Below are 15,562 nucleotides of genomic sequence, written 5' to 3' on the forward strand. Positions count from 1 at the left end.
ACGGTCGGGCCCCCTCCACGCGGGGAGGGGGGGACGATGGGAGCGGCGGGACTACAAATCCCATCATGCAGCGCGCCGAACGGTCGGGCCCCTCCACGCGGGGAGGGGGGGGGGGACGATGGGAGCGGCGGGACTACAACTCCCATCATGCAGCGCGCCGAGAGGGAGGGAGGGAGGGGGCGATGGGAGCGGCGGGACTACAACCCCCATCATGCCGCGCGCCGCCGCTACGGTGTCCGGGAGGCCGAGCGGAAACGGGCGGCGGGGCCGGCCCCGGGAGCCTCAGCCGATTCCCCATCCGCTCCGCAACGCTCCGCAGGCTCGAGGTAACGGGGGGGGGGGGGGGACACGTTCATTCATTCATTCATTCATTCATTCATTCATTCAATCGCATTTATTGGGCGCTTACTGTGTGCGGGGCACTGTACTGAGCGCTTGGGAAGGACAAGTTGGCAACACCTAGAGGGATGGAGCGTGGCCCTCTCCCGCTGCAGCCTCCCTCTGTCCTCCCCCTTCATTCATTCATTCATTCAATCCATCGTATTCATTCATTCATTCCATCGCCTTCATTCATTCCATCGTATTTATTGAGCGCTTCCCGTGCGCGGAGCACTGGGCTAAGCGCTTGGGAAGGACAGGTTTGCAACAGAGACGGTCCCTACCCAACAACGAGCTCACGGTCTAGAAGGGGACACAGACATTAATACAAATAGATAAAACAATAAATTGCAGGTAGATACAGATAGGTGCATATGTGCCATGGGGAGTCATTCATTCAATCGTATTTATTGAGCGCTTACTGTGTGCAGAGCACTGGACTAAGCGCTTGGGAAGGACAGGTTTGCAACAGAGACAGTCGCTACCCAACAACGAGCTCACGGTGTAGAAGAGGGAGACAGACATTAATACAAATAGATAAAACAGTAAATTACAGATAGATACAGATAGATACATATGTGCTGTGGGGAGTCATTCATTCAATTGTATTTATTGAGCACTTACTGTGTGCAGAGCACTGGACTAAGCGCTTGGGAAGTACAAGTTCGCAACAGAGACGGTCCCTACCCAACAACGAGCTCACGGTCTAGAAGGGGAGACAGACATTAATACAAATAGATAAAACAATAAATTACAGGTAGATACAGATGGGTACATATGTGCTGTGGGGAGTCATTCATTCAGTCGTATTTATTGAGCGCTTACTGTGTGCGGAGCACTGGACTAAGCGCTTGGGAAGGACAGGTTCGCAACAGAGACGGTCCCGACTCAACAATGAGCTCACGGTCTAGAAGGGGACACAGACATTAATGCAAATAGATAAAACAATAAATTGCAGGTATATACAGATAGGTACATATGTGCTCTGGGGAGTCATTCATTCAATTGTATTTATTGAGCGCTTACTATGTGCAGAGCACTGGACTAAGCACTTGGGAAGGACAAGTTGGCAACAGAGACGGTCCCTACCCAACAACAAGCTCACGGTCTAGAAGGGGACACAGACATTAATACAAATAGATAAAACAATAAATTACAGATAGATACATATGTGCTGTGGGGAGTCATTCATTCAGTCGCATTTATGGAGCGCTTACTGTGCGCGGAGCACTGGACTAAGCGCTTGGGAAGGACAAGTTGGCAACGTATAGAGGCGGTCCCTACCCAACAACGGGCTCACGGTCTAGAAGGGGGAGACAGACATTAATACAAATAGATAAAACAATAAATTACAGATAGATACATATGTGCTGTGGGGAGTCATTCAATCAATCACATTTATTGAGCGCTTACTGTGTGCAGAGCACTGGACTAAGCGTTTGGGAAGTCCAAGTTGGCAACATGTAGAGACGGTCCCTACCCAACAACGAGCTCACGGTCTAGAAGGGGAGACAGACATTAATACAAATAGATAAAACAATAAATTACAGATAGATACAGATGTGCTGTGGGGAGTCATTTATTCAGTTGTGTTTATTGAGCGCTTACTGTGTGCAGAGCACTGGGCTAAGCGCTCGGGAAGGACAAGTTGGCAACATAGAGAGATGGTCCCTGCCCAACAACGAGCTCACAGTCTAGAAGGGGGAGACGGAGATTAATACAAATAGATAAAACAATAAATTACAGATAGATACATACGTGCTGTGGGGAGTCATTCATCCAGTCGTATTTATTGAGCGCTTACTGCGTGCAGAGCACTGGGCTAAGCGCTTGGGAAGGACAGGTTGGCAACATAGAGAGGCAGTTCCTACCCAACAACGAGCTCATGGTCTAGAAGAGGGAGGTAGACATTAATACAAACAGATAAAACAATAAATTACAGATTCATTCATTCAGTCGTATTTATTGATCGCTTACTGTGTGCGGAGCACTGGACTAAGCGCTTGGGAAGTCCAAGTTGGCAACGTATATAGAGACGGTCCCTCCCCAACAACGGGCTCACGTTCTAGAAGGGGGAGACAGACATTAATACAAATAGATAAAACAATAAATTATAGATACAGATGGGTACATGTGTGCTGTGGGGAGTCATTCATTCAGTCGTATTTATTGAGCGCTTACTGTGTGCAGAGCACTGGACTAAGCGCTTGGGAAGGACAGGTTCGCAACAGAGACGGTCCCGACTCAACAATGAGCTCACGGTCTAGAAGGGGACACAGACATTAATGCAAATAGATAAAACAGTAAATTGCAGGTAGATACAGATAGGCACATATGTGCTCTGGGGAGTCATTCATTCAGTTGTATTTATTGAGCGCTTACTATGTGCAGAGCACTGTACTAAGCACTTGGGAAGGACAAGTTTGCAACAGAGACGGTCCCTACCCAACAACGAGCTCACGGTCTAGAAGGGGACACAGACATTAATACAAATAGATAAAACAATAAATTACAGATAGATGGTACATATGGGCTGTGGGGAGTCATTCATTCAGTCGCATTTATTGAGCGCTTACTGCGTGCAGAGCACTGGACTGAGCGCTTGGGAAGGACAAGTTGGCAACATAGAGAGGCGGTCCCTACCCAACAACGGGCTCACGGTCTAGAAGGGGGAGACAGAGATTAATACAAATAGATAAAACAATAAATTACAGATAGATACATACGTGCTGTGGGGAGTCATTTATTCAGTTGTATTTATTGAGCGCTTACTGCGTGCAGAGCACTGGACTAAGCGCTTGGGAAGGACAACTTGGCAACATAGAGAGGCAGTTCCTACCCAACAACGAGCTCATGGTCTAGAAGAGGGAGGCAGAGATTAATACAAATAGATAAAACAATAAATTACAGATAGATACATACGTGCTGTGGGGAGTCATTCATTCAGTCGTATTTATTGAGCGCTTACTGCGTGCAGAGCACTGGACTAAGCGCTTGGGAAGGACAACTTGGCAACATAGAGAGACGGTCCCTGCCCAACAGCGGGCTCATAGTCTAGAAGAGGGAGGCAGACATTAATACAAATAGATAAAACAATAAATTACAGATTCATTCATTCAATCGTATTTATTGAGCGCTTACTGCGTGCGGAGCACTGGACTAAGCGCTTGGGAAGTGCAAGTTGGCAACATATAGAGACGGTCCCTACCCAACAACGAGCTCACAGTCTAGAAGGGGAGACAGACATTAATACACATAGATAAAACAATAAATTACAGGTAGATACAGATGGGTACATATGGGCTGTGGGGAGTCATTCATTCAGTCGTATTTATTGAGCGCCTACTGTGTGCGGAGCACTGGACTAAGCGCTTGGGAAGGACAAGTTGGCAACATAGACGGTCCCTACCCAACAACGAGCTCACGGTCTAGAAGGGGAGACAGACATTAATACACATAGATAAAACATTAAAATACAGATGGGTACATATGGGCTGTGGGGAGTCATTCATTCAGTCGTATTTATTGAGCGCTCACTGTGTGCGGAGCACTGGACTAAGCGCTTGAGAAGTCCAAGTTGGCAACATAGAGAGGCGGTCCCTACCCAACAGTGGGCTCACAGTCTAGAAGGGGGAGACAGACATTAATACAAATGGATAAAACAATAAATTACAGATAGATACATATGTGCTGCGGGGAGTCATTTATTCAGTCGTATTTATTGAGCGCTTACTGCGTGCGGAGCACTGGACTAAGCGCTTGGGAAGGACAAGTTGGCAACATATAGAGACGGTCCCTACCCAACAACGAGCTCATGGTCTAGAAGGGGAGACAGACATTAATACAAATAGATAAAACAATAAATTACAGGTAGATACAGATGGGTACATATGGGCTGTGGGGAGTCATTCATTCAGTCGTATTTATTGAGCGCTTACTGTGTGCAGAGCACTGGACTAAGCGCTTGGGAAGTCCAAGTGGGCAACACAGAGAGACGGTCCCTACCCCACAGCGGGCTCACAGTCTAGAAGGGGGAGACGGAGATTGATCCAAATAGATAAAACAATAAACTACAGATAAGATACAGGTGGGTACATATGTCCCTATCTATTCTATTTATTTTATTTTGTCAGTATGTTTGGTTTTGTTCTCTGTCTCCCCCTTTGAGACTGTGAGCCTAAAATAATGGGTAGGGACCGTCTCTAGATGTTGCCAATTTGTCCTTCCCAAGCGCTTAGTACAGTGCTCTGCACACAGTAAGCGCTCAATAAATACGATTGATGATGATGATGATGCTGTGGGGAGTCATTCAGTCGTATTTATGGAGCGCTTACTGTGCGCGGAGCACTGGACTAAGCGCTTGGGAAGGACAAGTGGGCAACATAGGCGGTCCCTACCCAACAACGAGCTCACGGTCTAGAAGGGGAGACAGACATTAATACAAATAGTTAAAAAAATAAATTACAGATTCATTCATTCAGTCGTATTTATTGAGCGCTTACTGCGTGCGGAGCACTGGACTAAGCGCTTGGGAAGTCCAAGTTGGCAACATATAGAGACGGTCCCTACCCAACAACGAGCTCACAGTCTAGAAGGGGAGACAGACATTAATACACATAGATAAAACAATAAATTACAGGTAGATACAGATGGGTACATATGGGCTGTGGGGAGTCATTCATTCAGTCGTATTTATTGAGCGCCTACTGTGTGCGGAGCACTGGACTAAGCGCTTGGGAAGGACAAGTTGGCAACATAGACGGTCCCTACCCAACAACGAACTCACGGTCTAGAAGGGGAGACAGACATTAATACACATAGATAAAACATTAAAATACAGATGGGTACATATGGGCTGTGGGGAGTCATTCATTCAGTCGTATTTATTGAGCGCTCACTGTGTGCAGAGCACTGGACTAAGCGCTTGGGAAGGACAAGTTGGCAACATAGAGAGGCGGTCCCTGCCCAACAGCGGGCTCATAGTCTAGAAGAGGGAGGCAGACATTAATACAAATAGATAAAACAATAAATTACAGATTCATTCATTCAATCGTATTTATTGAGCGCTTACTGCATGCGGAGCACTGGACTAAGCGCTTGGGAAGGACAAGTTGGCAACAGAGAGAGGCGGTCCCTACCCAACAACGAGCTCACGGTCTAGAAGGGGAGACAGACATTAATGCAAATAGATAAAACAATAAATTACAGATAGATACAGATGGGTACATATGGGCTGTGGGGAGTCATTCATTCAGTCGTATTTATTGAGCGCTTACTGTGTGCGGAGCACTGGACTAAGCGCTTGGGAAGTCCAAGTTGGCAACATAGAGAGGCGGTCCCTACGCAACAACGAGCTCACGGTCTAGAAGGGGGAGACAGACATTAATACAAATGGATAAAACAATAAATTGCAGATAGATACAGATGTGCTGTGGGGAGTCATTCATTCAATCGTATTTATTGAGCGCTTACTGCGTGCAGATAACTGGACTAAGCGCTTGGGAAGGACAAGTTGGCAACATATATAGAGACGGTCCCTACCCAACAACGAGCTCACGTTCTAGAAGGGGAGACAGACATTAATACAAATGGATAAAACAATAAATTGCAGATAGATACAGATGTGCTGTGGGGAGTCATTCATTCAGTCGCATTTATTGAGCGCTTACTGTGCGCGGAGCATTGGACTAAGCGCTTGGGGACAAGTTGGCAACATATAGAGACGGTCCCTACCCAACAACGAGCTCACGGTCTAGAAGGGGGAGACAGACATTAATACAAATAGATAAAACAATAAATTACAGATAGGTACAGATGGGGTTAATCCCCATTTTACAGATGAGGTAACTGAAGCACGGAGAAGTGAAGTGACTTGCCCAAAGTCACACAGCTGACAATTGGCGGAGCCGGGATTCGAACCCATGACCTCTGACTCCAAAGTCCGGGCTCTTTCCACCGAGCCACGCTGCTCTACCTCCCTTCAAGGCCCTACTGAGAGCTCACCTCCTCCAGGAGGCCTTCCCACACTCAGCCCCCTCCTTCCTCTCCCCCTCCTTCCTCTCCCCCTCCTTCCCCTCTCCACCCCCCCCCGCCTTACCTCCTTCCCTTCCCCACAGCACCTGTATATATGATGTTTGTACATATTTATTACTCTACTTATATATTTATTTTACTTGTATGTATCTATCCTATTTATTTTATTTTGTTAGTATGTTCTGTTTTGTTCTCTGTCTCCCCCTTCTAGACTGTGAGCCCACTGTTGGGTAGGGACTGTCTCTCTGTGTTGCCAACTTGCACTTCCCAAGCGCTTAGTCCAGTGCTCTGCACACAGTGAGCGCTCAATAAATGCGATTGATTGATTGATTGGTGTGCTGTGGGGAGTCATTCATTCAATCGTATTTATTGAGCGCTTACTGCGTGCAGAGAACTGGACTAAGCGCTTGGGAAGGACAAGTCGGCAACAGAGAGAGGCGGTCCCTACCCAACAACGAGCTCACGGTCTAGAAGGGGAGACAGACATTAATACACATAGATAAAACATTAAATTACAGATAGATACAGATGGGTACATAGGTGCTGTGGGGAGTCATTCATTCAGTCGTATTTACTGAGCGCTTACTGTGTGCGGAGCACTGGACTAAGCGCTTGGGAAGGACAGGTTCGCAACAGAGACGGTCCCGACTCAACAATGAGCTCACGGTCTAGAAGGGGACACAGACATTAATGCAAATAGATAAAACAGTAAATTGCAGGTAGATACAGATAGGCACATATGTGCTCTGGGGAGTCATTCATTCAATTGTATTTATTGAGCGCTTACTATGTGCAGAGCACTGGACTAAGCACTTGGGAAGGACAAGTTTGCAACAGAGACGGTCCCTACCCAACAACGAGCCATGGTCTAGAAGGGGACACAGACATTAATACAAATAGATAAAACAATAAATTACAGATAGATACGTATGTGCTGTGGGGAGTCATTCATTCAGTCGTATTTATTGAGCGCTTACTGCGTGCAGAGCACTGGACTAAGCGCTTGGGAAGGACAAGTTGGCAACATAGAGAGGCGGTCCCTACCCAACAATGGGCTCACGGTCTAGAAGGGGGAGACAGAGATTAATACAAATAGGTAAAACAATAAATTACAAGATAGGTACATATGTGCTGTGGGGAGTCATTCATTCAATTGTATTTATTGAGCACTTACTGTGTGCAGAGCACTGTACTAAGCGCTTGGGAAGTCCAAGTTGGCAACATAGAGAGACGGTCCCTACCCAACAGCGGACTCAGTCTAGAAGACTTCCCCTCCCCACAGCGCTTGTGTATATTTGTCCAGATTTAGGACTCTATTTTAATTGTCCATGATAATAATGATGGCATTTATTCAGCGCTTACTATGTGCCAAGCACTGTTCTAAGCGCTGACATTTACGACTCTTTTATTAATAAAATTAATAGCTTAGAATAGTCCAGCGCATAGAACAGTGCTTGGCACCTAGTAAGCGCTTAATAAATGCCATCATTATTATTATTATTAATGATTCATTCGTTCAGTCATATTTATTGAGCACCTACTGTGTGCATTCATTCCTTCCATCGTATTTATTGAGCGCTTATTCCTTCATTCATTCAGTCGTATTTATTGAGCGCTGATTGCGTGCAGAGCACTGGACTAAGCGCTTGGGCAGTACAAGTCGGCAACATGTAGAGTCGGTCCCTATTCATTCAATCGTATTTATTGAGCGCTTACTGTGTGCAGAGCACTGCACTAAGCGCTTGGGAAGTCCAAGTCGGCAACATATTCATTCAGTCGCATTTATTGAGCGCTTACTGTGCGCAGAGCACTGGACTAAGCGCTTGGAAAGTACAAATTGGCAACATGTTCATTCAGTCGTATTTATTGAGCGCTTACTGTGTGCAGAGCACTGTACTAAGCGCTTGGGGAGTACAAGTCGGCGACATATAGAGACGGTCCCTACCCAACAACGGGTTCACTGTCTAGAGGGATTACTGTGGGCATTCATTCATTCAGTCGTATTTATTGAGCGCTACTGTGTGCATTCATTCATTCAGTTGTATTTATTGAGCGCTTACTGTGTGCATTCATTCAGTCGTATTGAGCGCTTACTGTGGGCATTCATTCAATCGAGCGCTTATTCCTTCATTCATTCAATCGTATTTATTGAGCGCTTACTGAGCGCTTAAAGAGGATTTCAGCGTGGCTCAGTGGAAAGAGCCCCGGCTTTGGAGTCAGAGGTCCTGGGTTCTAATCCCGACTCCGCCACTTGTCAGCTGGGTGACCTTGGGCAAGTCACTTCACTTCTCTGGGCCTCAGTTCCCTCCTCTGGAAAATGGGGATGAAGACCGGGAGCCCCCCGTGGGACAACCCGATCACCTTGTCACCTCCCCAGCGCTTAGAACAGTGCTCTGCACGTTGTAAAAGCTTAATAAACGCCATCAATCTTATTATTACTATTACTGTGATTCAGTCAATCAATCAATCAATCAATCAATCGTATTTATTGAGCGCTTACTATGTGCAGAGCACTGTACTAAGCGCTTGGGAAGTACAAATTGGCATCACATAGAGACAGTCCCTACCCAACAGTGGGCTCACAGTCTAAAAGACTGGAGAGTGGAAAGAGCCCGGATTTGGGAGTCAGAGGTCATGGGTTCGAATCCCGGCTCTGCCGCCTGTCCGCTGTGTGACTTGGGGCACTTCTCTGGGCCTCAGTTCCTTCATCTGTAAAATGGGGATTAAGACCGCGAGCCCCGTGTGGGACAACCTGATCATCTTGTGTCCTCCCCGGTGCTTAGAATGGCGCTTGGCACATAGTAAGCACTTAAATAGTAATAATAATAATAATAGTGTTGGTATTTAAGTGCTTGCTATCAATCAATCAATCAATCGTATTTATTGAGCGCTTACTGTGTGCAGAGCACTGTACTAAGCGCTTGGGAAGTACAAGTTGGCAACATATAGAGACACAGTCTAGAAGCCTAGAAAGTCACAGTGCCAAACACCATTCTAAACTCTGGGGGGACAGGATGATCAAGGTTGTCCCACGTGGGGCTCACAGTCTTCACCCCCATTTTACAGATGAGGGAACTGAGGCCCAGAGAAGTGAAGCGACTTGCCCGATTGTCCCACGTGGGTCTCACAGTCTTCGCCCCCATTTTACAGACGAGGGAACTGAGGCCCAGAGAAGTGAAGCGACTTGCCCGATTGTCCCACGTGGGTCTCACAGTCTTCACCCCCATTTTACAGACGAGGGGACTGAGGCCCAGAGAAGTGAAGCGACTTGCCCGATTGTCCCACGTGGGTCTCACAGTCTTCACCCCCATTTTACAGACGAGGGAACTGAGGCCCAGAGAAGTGAAGCGGTTTGCCCGATTGTCCCACGTGGGGCTCACAGTCTTCACCCCCATTTTACAGACGAGGGCACTGAGGCCCAGAGAAGCGAAGCGACTTGCCCGATTGTCCCACGTGGGTCTCACAGTCTTCACCCCCATTTTACAGACGAGGGAACTGAGGCCCAGAGAAGTGAAGCGACTTGCCCGATTGTCCCACGTGGGTCTCACAGTCTTCACCCCCGTTTTACAGATGAGGGAACTGAGGCCCAGAGAAGCGAAGCGACTTGCCCGATTGTCCCACGTGGGTCTCACAGTCTTCACCCCCATTTTACAGACGAGGGAACTGAGGCCCAGAGAAGTGAAGCGACTTGCCCGATTGTCCCACGCGGGTCTCACAGTCTTCACCCCCATTTTACAGACGAGGGAACTGAGGCCCAGAGAAGTGAAGCGACTTGCCCGATCGTCCCACGTGGGTCTCACAGTCTTCACCCCCATTTTACAGACGAGGGAACTGAGGCCCAGAGAAGTGAAGCGACTTGCCCGATTGTCCCACGTGGGGCTCACAGTCTTCACCCCCATTTTACAGATGAGGGAACTGAGGCCCAGAGAAGTGAAGCGACTTGCCCAATTGTCCCACGTGGGTCTCACAGTCTTCACCCCCATTTTACAGACGAGGGCACTGAGGCCCAGAGAAGTGAAGTGACTTGCCCGATTGTCCCACGTGGGTCTCACAGTCTTCACCCCCATTTTACAGACGAGGGAACTGAGGCCCAGAGAAGTGAAGCGACTTGCCCGATTGTCCCACGCGGGTCTCACAGTCTTCACCCCCATTTTACAGACGAGGGAACTGAGGCCCAGAGAAGTGAAGCGACTTGCCCGATTGTCCCACGCGGGTCTCACAGTCTTCACCCCCATTTTACAGACGAGGGAACTGAGGCCCAGAGAAGTGAAGCGACTTGCCCGATTGTCCCACGTGGGTCTCACAGTCTTCACCCCCATTTGACAGACGAGGGAACTGAGGCCCAGAGAAGTGAAGCGACTTGCCCGATTGTCCCACGTGGGTCTCACAGTCTTCACCCCCATTTTACAGATGAGGGAACTGAGGCCCAGAGAAGTGAAGCGACTTGCCCGATTGTCCCACGTGGGTCTCACAGTCCTCACCCCCATTTTACAGACGAGGGAACTGAGGCCCAGAGAAGTGAAGTGACTTGCCCGATTGTCCCACGCGGGTCTCACAGTCTTCGCCCCCATTTTACAGACGAGGGAACTGAGGCCCAGAGAAGTGAAGCGACTTGCCCGATTGTCCCACGTGGGTCTCACAGTCTTCACCCCCATTTTACAGATGAGGGAACTGAGGCCCAGAGAAGTGAAGCGACTTGCCCGATTGTCCCACGTGGGTCTCACAGTCTTCACCCCCATTTTACAGACGAGGGCACTGAGGCCCAGAGAAGTGAAGCGACTTGCCCGATTGTCCCACGTGGGTCTCACAGTCTTCACCCCCATTTTACAGACGAGGGAACTGAGGCCCGGAGAAGTGAAGCGGTTTGCCCGATTGTCCCACGTGGGTCTCACAGTCTTCACCCCCATTTTACAGACGAGGGAACTGAGGCCCAGAGAAGTGAAGCGACTTGCCCGATTGTCCCACGTGGGTCTTTTTCCAGCGCCTAGTACAGTGCCTTGCCCACAGTAAGCGCTCAGTAAATACGCTTGAATTGAAAGTATAAATTGTGGAGATGTAGATAAGTGGGGGTGAGGGAGGGGTGAAAAGAGGGAGAAGCAGCGTGGCTCAGTGGGAAGAGCCCGGGCTCTGGAGTCAGAGGTCATGGGTTCAAATCCCGCCTCCGCCAAATGTCAGCTGTGTGACTTCGGGCAAGGCACTTCACTTCTCTGGGCCTCAGTCCCCCCATCTGTAAAACGGGGATGAAGCCCGTGAGCAGCCTGATCACCTTGCGTCCCCCCCAGCGCTTAGAACAGCGCTCCGCACATAGTAAGCGTTTAATAAATGCCATTATTCAATTTATGTGGTACTCTTAGAACAGTGCTTTGCACATAGTAAGTGCTTAATAAATGCTATCATTATTATTATCATTATTATTATTATTATTATTATTATTATTATTACTCTCCCAAGCTTATAGAGTACTTTCCCCAGCACGTAGTGCAGTGCTTTGCGGACAGTGATCGCTCAATAATTACGACTGAATTGAATAAATAAATAAATTGCGGAGCCGGACATTAAGTGGGGCTGAGGGAGGGGTGGAAAGAGGGAGAAAATTTATATTGTACTCTTCCAGTATACTCTCCCCATCATCATCATCATCATCAATCGTATTTATTGAGAGCTTACTGTGTGCAGAGCACTGGACTAAGCGCTTGGGAAGTACAAATTGGCAACATAGAGAGCCAGGCCCTACCCAACAGTGGGCTCACAGTCTAAAAGGGGGGAGACAAAACCAAACGTACTAACAAAATAAAATAAATAGAATAGATATGTACAAGCAAAGTAAATAGAGTAATAAATATGTACAAGCATATATACATAATAAATACAATTAATCAATCAATCAGTCGTATTTATTGAGCGCTTACTATGTGCAGAGCACTGTACTAAGCGCTTAATAAGTGCAAGGGTGTCGCAGAAGGGAGTGGGAGAAGAGGAAAAGAGGGCTTCGTCGTGGAAGGTCTCTCGGAGGAGATGTGCCTTCAATAATAATGATAATAATGGCATTTATTAAGCGCTCACTATGTGCAAAGCACTGTTCTAAGCGCTGGGGAGGTTACAAGGTGATCAGGTTGTCCCACGGGGGGCTCGCAGTCTTCACCCCCATTTTACAGATGAGGTTAACTGAGGCCCAGAGAAGTGAAGTGAGTTGCCCAAAGTCCCACAGCTGACAATTGACCTCCTTCCCTTCCCCACAGCACCTGTATATATGTATATATGTTTGTACATATTTATTTATTTTACTTGTACCTATTTATTCTATTTATTTTATTCCGTTAATATGTTTGGTTTTGTTCTCTGTCTCCCCCTTCTAGACTGCGAGCCCGCTGTTGGGTAGGGACCGTCTCTCTATGTTGCCAACTTGGACTTCCCAAGCACTTAGTCCAGCGCTCTGCACCCAGCAAGCGCTCAATCAATACGATTGACTGAATCGACAGAGCCGGGATTCGAACCCATGACCTCTGACTCCAAAGCCCGGGCTCTTTCCCCTGAGCCACGCTGCTTCCTAAGGCTTTGATGTCTGTCGGATACGGAGAAGGAGGGCGTCCCAGGGCAGCCGCAGGATGTGGGCGAGAGGATGGAGGAGCGGGTTTGGCCCCCCGCGTCCTCTGGCCCGACCTACAAGCTTTCCTATTTATTTATTTTGCTTGTACATACAGTCCTGACCCACATTTAGTCACCAAGTAGGAGGGAGAACAAGTATTGACTCCCCATTTTATAAATGAGGAAACCGAGGCACAACCCCAGGTGATAGAGCTGGGATTAGAACCCATTTTTCCTGACTCCCGAGCCCATGCTCTTTCCATTATGCCATATCATTATACCATTATATTATACCATTATCCATTATACCATATACCAGTATACCATACCATATTATACCATTATCCCCTTCCTTCCTCTCCCCCTCGTCCCCCTCTCCACCCCCCCATCTTACCTCCTTCCCTTCCCCACAGCACCTGTATATATGTATATATGTTTGTACATATTTATTACTCTATTTATTTTGCTTGTACCTATCTATTCTATTTATTTTATTTTGTTAGTATGTTTGGTTTTGTTCTCTGTCTCCCCCTTTTAGACTGTGAGCCCGCTGTTGGGTAGGGACTGTCTCTAGATGTTGCCAGTTTGTACTTCCCAAGCGCTTAGTCCAGTGCTCTGCACATAGTAAGCGCTCAATAAATACGATTGATGATGATGATGCTTTGCGTCTAGTAAGTAATAGTAAGTAACAGTCTTTTCGACTGTGAGCCCACTGTTGGGTAGGGACCGTCTCGATATGTTGCCAACTTGGACTTCCCAAGCGCTTAGTCCAGTGCTCTGCACACAGTAAGCGCTCAATAAATACGATTGATGATGATAATAATGCAATTACTGTTGCCAACAGATTGCTTATCTGCCCTAAATGGGATTCCCTGTGGACCCATGAGTTCAACGTCTAACCCTCAAGTGGTAATGTATATTTTTTGCAGTTTTACGTTTCTCGATCGAGCCTTCCTTACTGGAGGATGGAGCCCACTGTTGGGTAGGGACCGTCTCGATATGTTGCCAACTTGGACTTCCCAAGCGCTTAGTCCAGTGCTCTGCACACAGTAAGCGCTCAATAAATACGACTGATGATGATAATAATGCAATTACTGTTGCCAACAGATTGCTTATCTGCCCTAAATGGGAGTCTTTGCAGACCCATGAGTTCAACGTCTAACCCTCAGCCACCACCGAGAGTGGTAATGTATATTTTTTGCAGTTTTACGTTTCTCGATCGAGCCTTCCTTACTGGAGGATGGAGCCCACTGTTGGGTAGGGACCGTCTCGATATGTTGCCAAATTGGACTTCCCAAGCGCTTAGTCCAGTGCTCTGCACACAGTAAGCGCTCAATAAATAACGATTGATGATGATAATAATGCAATTACTGTTGCCAACAGATTGCTTATCTGCCCTAAACGGGAGTCTTTGTGGACCCATGAGTTCAACATCTAACCTTCAGCCACCACCGAAAGTGGTAACGTATATTTTTTTGCAGTTTTACGTTTCTCGATCGAGCCTTCCTTACTGGAGGATGGAGCCCACTGTTGGGTAGGAACCGTCTCTCTATGTTGCCAACTTGGACTTCCCAAGCGCTTAGTCCAGTGCTCTGCACATAGTAAGCGCTCAATAAATACGATTGATGATGATAATAATGCAATTACTGTTGCCAACAGATTGCTTATCTGCCCTAAATGGGAGTCTCTGCGGACCCGTGAGTTCAGCGTCTAACCTTCAGCCACCACCGAAAGTGGTAACGTGTATTTTTTGCAGTTTTATGTTTCTCGATCGAGCCTTCCTTACTGGAGGATGGAGCCCACTGTTGGGTAGGGACCGTCTCGATATGTTGCCAAATTGGACTTCCCAAGCGCTCAGTACAGTGCTCAATAAATATGAATGAATGGAGGATGGGGTAAATCGGTTGGGTTCGCGGATTGTAGCATCTGCCACCTCAACCCCAATCATAAAGTAGTATCAGGATTTCTGTGATTGATTTCTCTTTAATTTGTTTAAAAACCCGTGAATCGCCTTTTAGCCTCACCCTACCTTAAGTGTAGGATAAGATTGTATTTTTGGCATCAGTTTATCATCCTCATTCTTGCTTAAGATGGCTGAATTGCATTCTTATGAAACTGGTCGTTTGCTTTTCTAGTGGAAGGACAGAAAGTTACTGTCACACCTTGTCACTAGAGTGTTTTCTTTTGTCAGCATCTAGATTTTTCGACATAACCAAACCTGTATAACCCCATTTTCATGGTTGTGCCTTTATAAATGATTTTTCTCACATTCTTCATACGTTTTTTCCACCCGTTAATATTCGGTTTCTCAGAATTATTGCTTCTTTGCTCAGTTGTGGTTAATCAATTAATGGTATTTTCTGAGTGCTTACTGTGTGCACAGTACTGTACTAAGTGCTTGGGAGAGTAAACTACAATAGAGTAGGTTGACACGATTTCTGACCACAAGGAATTTAGACTGGAGCGGGGAGAGGATATTAAAATAAGTCCTGAAGGCCTTGTAAATGAATTAAATTAACTCCATAACCACAGTTATTTCAGAGATTGCACATCACTTTCTTTTCTA

At 47.0% G+C, this 15,562-nt stretch overlaps 1 protein-coding gene across 4 annotated transcripts in view; it reads left to right on the forward strand.

Annotated features, from left to right (window-relative positions):
* Positions 1-279: 279 nt before the first annotated feature.
* CCDC126 (coiled-coil domain containing 126) overlaps positions 280-15,562 on the forward strand; it is a 28,911-nt gene continuing 13,628 nt past the window's right edge. For 2 of the 4 annotated variants that reach the window (XM_038766404.1, XM_038766407.1), the window contains exons 1-2: positions 280-326; positions 14,656-14,732. The gene's annotated coding sequence lies outside the window, so the exon portion shown is untranslated. Of the gene's footprint in view, positions 327-14,422; positions 14,457-14,598; positions 14,733-15,562 lie in introns of those variants that run through there. The other 2 variants (XM_038766406.1, XM_038766405.1) reach the window with 2 other exon arrangements.

Source organism: Tachyglossus aculeatus, chromosome 2 (assembly GCF_015852505.1).
Source record: "Tachyglossus aculeatus isolate mTacAcu1 chromosome 2, mTacAcu1.pri, whole genome shotgun sequence".
Lineage (NCBI taxonomy): Eukaryota > Metazoa > Chordata > Mammalia > Monotremata > Tachyglossidae > Tachyglossus > Tachyglossus aculeatus.